Raw genomic sequence first — 6,217 nt, 5'->3', positions numbered from 1 at the left:
GTTTATGCTGGTTCCAAGGAAACTGCATTTGGATGTGGCTAGACACATACTGAGGTATGTGAAGTCCACATTGCAGTATGGACTATTTTATGAGACTGGGGTTCAGATACAGCTGCATGGATACACTGGGGCTGGTAGTATTTCTGATAGATGATCTACCAGTGGATATGTGTTCTCTTTTGGGAGTGTTGCAGTCACTTGGAGCAGCAAGAAATAGCCTACAGTTGCCTTGTCGAGCACAGAGGCTGAGTACAAGGGTGCAACAATGGCTACATGTGAGGTAGCTTGGTTGTGTAAGCTACTTTATGATATGCATCAGTCTACAAATGGGCCAGTTGTCATTTATTGTGACAACATGAGCAGTATACACTTGGAAAATAACCCAGTCTAGCATGCTAGAACAAAGCACATTAAGGTGCATTATCACTATGTGCGGGAGAAGTTCTAGTAGGTTTTATTGATCTAGTTTATGTTAGCACAAAGGATCATGTAGCTGACACATTCATGAAGGCATTGGGCATAGAGAAGCTACGCAACTTCAGAGACCTGCTTGGTATGCAAGAATTGGAATTGAGCTCGAGGGGGAGTGTTGAGATATCGAGCTCCACTCATGATATGCCAGGGTGAACGTTGCGCATTTATGTCACCGACTTGTTAGCTGCAGATGCGATTGGTACACCACCCATGAATAATAGCTGGATGATAGCTATCTTTATGTACTCTAGTTAGTGGCTCAATTAGTATGCCACCTAGGTTAGCTGGGTTTGGTTTGAGACCCACATATAGGGTTCACCTATTCCTTTTGTACTGAGAGAGAGTTCTTTTGGCTTTTACAACTAAGAACAGGAAAATTGTTTTTAGCCTCCACCTTTGTGTGTATTCCCCCATTGTGTATGTGGGAAAGCTGCAAGTGAGACTCCTTACTTCTCTCCCACTCTCTTCACAGAGAATATGCTACAGACATGATGAGAATCATTTCAAGAGCAGCAAAAACTATTTATAAAGCAAGTGCTAAATATTACAATGGTTCCAAGAGTACCATAATATAATGCATAATGTGCGACTCCCCCCATGCTTTTACCACCATTAATGGCATAAACTCTTTCATAGCCATCTTGAAACTTTCATAATACATTGTTGGGATAAGTATGATCAAGGGCTTGCTCTATGGTGCATGTGTGCATCTAGGGGAGTCACATGAGTGTTTGTGTAAATGCATTGGTCATGTTAATGTACAATGACTTAAATTAATGCAGGCCCAAAATATTATTGCAGGATTGCCTAAGTTCAAGGTTGCAAAAATACATAAGGTATGTGAAGCCTGTCAATTGGGAAAACATGCAAGCAAACCATTTCCTAGACATGTTCAAGAGAGTAAGAGGCCATTGGAATTAATCCACTCTGATGTGTGGACTATTAAAGCTGCATCTATTGGAGGCTGTCATTATTTTGTCACTTTTATTGATGACTACAATAGAAAAAGTTTGGGCGTATTTTATGAAAAAGAAAAAAGAAGTATTCGGGCATTTCAAAGCTTTTAAAGCTATGGTTGAAAAAGAAACAGGCCTGCAAATAAAATGCCTAAGGTCAGATGGAGGGGGAGAGTACCTCTCAGATGAGTTTGCAAGTTTCCTACAGGAGCATGGCATAAAGCAGCAATATTCATGTAGTCATACCCCATAGCAAAATGGACTTGCAGAAAGGAAAAACAAACATATTGGAGAGCTATCTCGTGCCATGCTCAATGAAAAAGACCTGCCAGATTATTATTGGGTTGAAGCAATTGCTACAATACTATACATAATGAACAGGACTCCCACTACAACAATACATGTCATGATGCCAGAGGAGAGGTATACTGGTAGGAAACCAGATATTTCTCATTTGAAAGTTTTTGGTTGCATTGCCTATGTTCATGTGCCAGATGCAAGTTGGATCCAAAAGCTGAGAAGTGCATTTTTATTGGTTATTCTTTGCAGGAGAAAGGGTATAGATGCTATAACCCTTCTACTCGTAAGTTCACAGTGAGCAGAGATGTTGTTTTTTATTAGATGAGCAGCTGGTATAAACTAGTAAATGTGATTGATGATGTAGATGCACAAAATGGTAATGCTGCATAGAATTCACAACAGCAATCACAAAATATTAGTGGACCTATAGTGTCCTCTAGTAGTGGTTCACATACTTCGCCATGGACAGGCAAATTGAGATCAAGAGGATCTCCTCAGAGCAATGCAGATAGTGGTATGTAAGTATCACGAAAAGCAAAAGAGAAAGTAGATCAGCCCATGGTTGATGTGAATGCAGGTCACTCTGATGTGCATGGTGAATCCAGTCACTCAGAACATAGCCTTGATGATGAGTTGGGTATTCCTTCTATTGTTACACCTAGAGTAAGGAAGACAAGGGCTGTTTTGAGAGCACCTAGTAGTGAGCCTATTTTGCACACGTCTACCAGAGCTAGGTATCCTGTGGATATGCTGAAATATGATGGATTTACAATGCTTCACTATGCCTATATGGTCAAAGTGATAATGAACCAGAACCCACTTCTTTTGAGCAAGCCATGGGAAAAGAAAAATGGTAGAAAGCCATCGATGAAGAAATGGATGCCTTGGAAGCAAATGCTACATGGGAATTGGTGCCTTTGCCTAAAGACAAGAATGCAATTAGCTACAAGTGGGTTTATAAGGTGAAGCACAATGCAAATGGTTCTATGAACAGCTACAAGGCAAGATTAGTTGTCAAGGGGTATGCACAGACATATGGCATTGATTATGAAGAAACATTCAGTCCAATTGCAAGGATGGCAACCGTAAGAGCAGTCATTGCTATGGCTGCATCAAAGGGATGGTCTTTACATCAGATGGATGTAAAGAATGCTTTCTTACATGGTGATTTGCAGGAAGAGGTCTATATGGAGCAGCCACCATGTTATGTTCATGATGTTCATCCTGAGTTTGTTTGTAGGTTGAAGAAAGCCTTGTATGACTTGAATCAAGCACCAAGAGCATGGTCTGACAAGATAGGATAGTATCTTGTCACTATTGGCTTTCAAATTTCCAAGGCATATTTCTCACTTTATGTAAGAAAAACAGAGAAAGGCATTATGCTGCTTGTCATTTATGTTGATGATTTGATCATCACAAGTGATAGTGATGAAGATATCCTTCATGTGAAAATGCTATTGAAGCAGAAGTTTGAGATGAAGGATTTGGGAGAGCTGTGTTACTTCTTGGGCATTGAGGTGATTAGATCCACAAGTGGGATACCACTCTTGCAGAGGCAATATGGATTGGACATGCTATCCAAATATGGGATGACAGGCTGTAAGCGTATTTCAGTTCCTTTGGAGCAGAATTGAAGTTGAGTGTAGATGCAGGTAAGCTTCTGGAATACCCTACTATGTACAGACGCATAGTAGAAAGTTTGATTTATATGACTATTACCAGGCCAGATTTGAGCTATGTGTTGGATTGGTAAGTCAGTTTATGTAGGCTCCAAGGAAATCGCATTTGGATGCGGCTAGACGCATACTGAGGTATGTGAAGTCCACATTGCAGTATGGAGTATTTTATGAGACTAGGGTTCAGATACAGTTGCATGGATACACTGATGTTGATTGGGCTGGTAGTATTTCTAATAGACGATCTACAAGTGGATTAATGTTCTCTTTTGGGAGTGATGCAGTCACTTTGAGCAGCAAGAAACAGCCTACAGTTGCCTTGTCGAGCATAGAGGCTAAGTACAAGGGTGCAGCATTGGCTGCATGTGAGTTAGCTTGGTTGCATAAGATACTTTATGATATGCATCAGTCTACAGATGGGCCAGTTGTCATTTATTGTGACAACATGAGCACTATACACTTGGCAAATAACCCAGTCTATGATGCTAGAACAAAGCACATTGAGGTGCATTATGACTATGTGCAGGAGAAGGTTCTAGTAGGTTTTATTGATCTAGTTTATGTCAGCACAGAGGATCAGGTAGCTGACATATTCACAAAGGCATAGGGTGCAGAGAAGATGCGCAAGTTCACAGACCTACTTGGTGTGTAGAAATTGGGATTGAGCTTGAGGGGGAGTGTTGAGATATCGAGCTCCACTCGTGATATGCGAGGGTGACCGTTGTGCATTTATCTCACTGACTTGTTAGCTACAGATGCGGTTGGTACACCGCCCATGAATAATAACTGGACGACAACTATCTTTATGTACTCTAGTTAGTGGCTCAGTTAGTATGCCACCTTAGTTAGCTAAGTTTGGTTTGAGACCCACATATAGGGTTCACCTATTCTTTTGTACTTAGAGTTCTTTTGGCTTTCACAACTAAGAAGAGGAAAATTGTTTTCAGCCTCCACCTTTGTGTATAGTCCCTGATTGTGTATGTGAGAAAGCTGCAAGTGAGACTCCTTCCTTCTCTCCCACTCTCTTCGACCCCAAAATGAGCTCCCTTTTTTTCCTAATGCTAGGCATAACCCCATACATCTGCATGTATCAAATCAAGAATATCTCGTGCTCAAGAGGTGCTTCTACCAAAGTTGGTTCGCTTTTGTTTGCCAAAGCAGCATGCTTTGCAAACTTTTCCAAGAAACTGTAGCTTAGGAATCCCGATTGCCATATTCTAATTCCTGAGATCTAGCAAGCTCTTGAAATTGACATGACCATATCTCTTGTGCCATTTTGCAAATAGTGGCATCTGTTGTAGTTGAGCTAACATGGCATGCAAATCTGGTACTGTAGCTAGTATTCTATACAAGCATCCTTCCTTGACACCTTTTCCTACTAGCTGAAATCTTCTAGATTTGTCTCTGATAGTGCATTCATCTCCGTCGAAGATGACTCAATAGTTGTGTTCCGTCATTTGACCTATTGAAAAAAGGTTTTTGCTGAGCTTTGTAACGTAGAGTACATCTTTCATCAATCCTTTCGTACTAGTGAAATTGTTCATAGGGATAATGTCTATCCCTTGAACTAGATTCTATGTATTATGTGCTATGTAGATGACATTCTTTTGATCTTCTAATGGTTTCAACTCTGTGAACCATTCTTGATGATTTGTCATGTGAGATGATGCACCGTTGCTAATGTACCAAGGATCTTAATCTTGGTCCAGTTGATAGCTGAAATCTTCTAGAGAAACAGAGAGCCACGCAAGTTTTTGGTGGGTGTAGAACCACCCTATTCTGATTTTTCATTCATTTATATATGTGTTTGAGTATTCTATTGAATGCTACTACGGTGGTAAAATGGGTCATATGGTTAGAGACTGCTATAAAAAGCAAAATGACATCATGACTGGAAAATGGCAGCAAGGCAATTATGCATCCTCTAGTAGATAGGGTGATGACAGAAATGAGCATCTGTTTATGGTGTAGCACATGACAAATTCTATGACAAGTGTAGAACAAAGCAATGATGTGTGGTATATTCACTCAGGTGCATCAAGCCACATGACAGGTCATGTAGAATGGATGCAAGATGTAAAGAAAATGGAAAGACCAGGATTTGTGGAGACTGGTGATGATACTACACATCCTATTGTGTAGATTGGTAAAATTCCTTTATCTATGCAAGATGGAAAAAAGAAATACCTGTCTGATGTATTTCATGTCCCGAATATCACCAAGAACATGGTTTCTATTGGTCAAATGGTTGAGCAAGGCTTGCAGGTCAGATTTAATCCTCATGGATGCTTTGTTGAGAATATGAAAAATAAATGTTGCTTGATAGCAAAAGTGAAGAAGAAGGGCATGATGTTTATGTTGGATGTGGACATGCCTGAGTTGAGTGTAGCAATGTTTGCACATGGGACCGGTGTAGTTGCCGATATTGATATCTGGCATAAATGCATTGGTCATGTTAATGTACAGCGACTTAAATTAATGCAGGCCCAAAATATTGTTACAGGATTGCCTAAGTTCAAGGTAACTGCAAAAATCCATAAGGTATGTGAAGCCTATCAATTTGGAAAATAGGCAAGGAAACCATTTCCTAGACATGTTCAAGAGAGTAAGAGGCCATTGGAATTGATTCACTCTGATGTGTGGAATACTAAAGCTACATCTATTGGAGGCTGTCATTATTTTGTCACTTTTATTAATGACTATAGCAGAAAAGTTTGGGTGTATTTTATGAAAAAGAAAAGTGAAGTGTTGGGCATTTCAAAGCTTTTAAAGCTATGGTTGAAAAAGAAACAGGCCTACAAATAAAATGCC

Source organism: Dipteris shenzhenensis, chromosome 1, assembly GCF_047967505.1.
Source record: "Dipteris shenzhenensis isolate YYH24624 ecotype China chromosome 1, Dip_SZ_1.0, whole genome shotgun sequence".
Lineage (NCBI taxonomy): Eukaryota > Viridiplantae > Streptophyta > Polypodiopsida > Gleicheniales > Dipteridaceae > Dipteris > Dipteris shenzhenensis.
Note: the sequence above shows the minus strand (reverse complement) of the source record.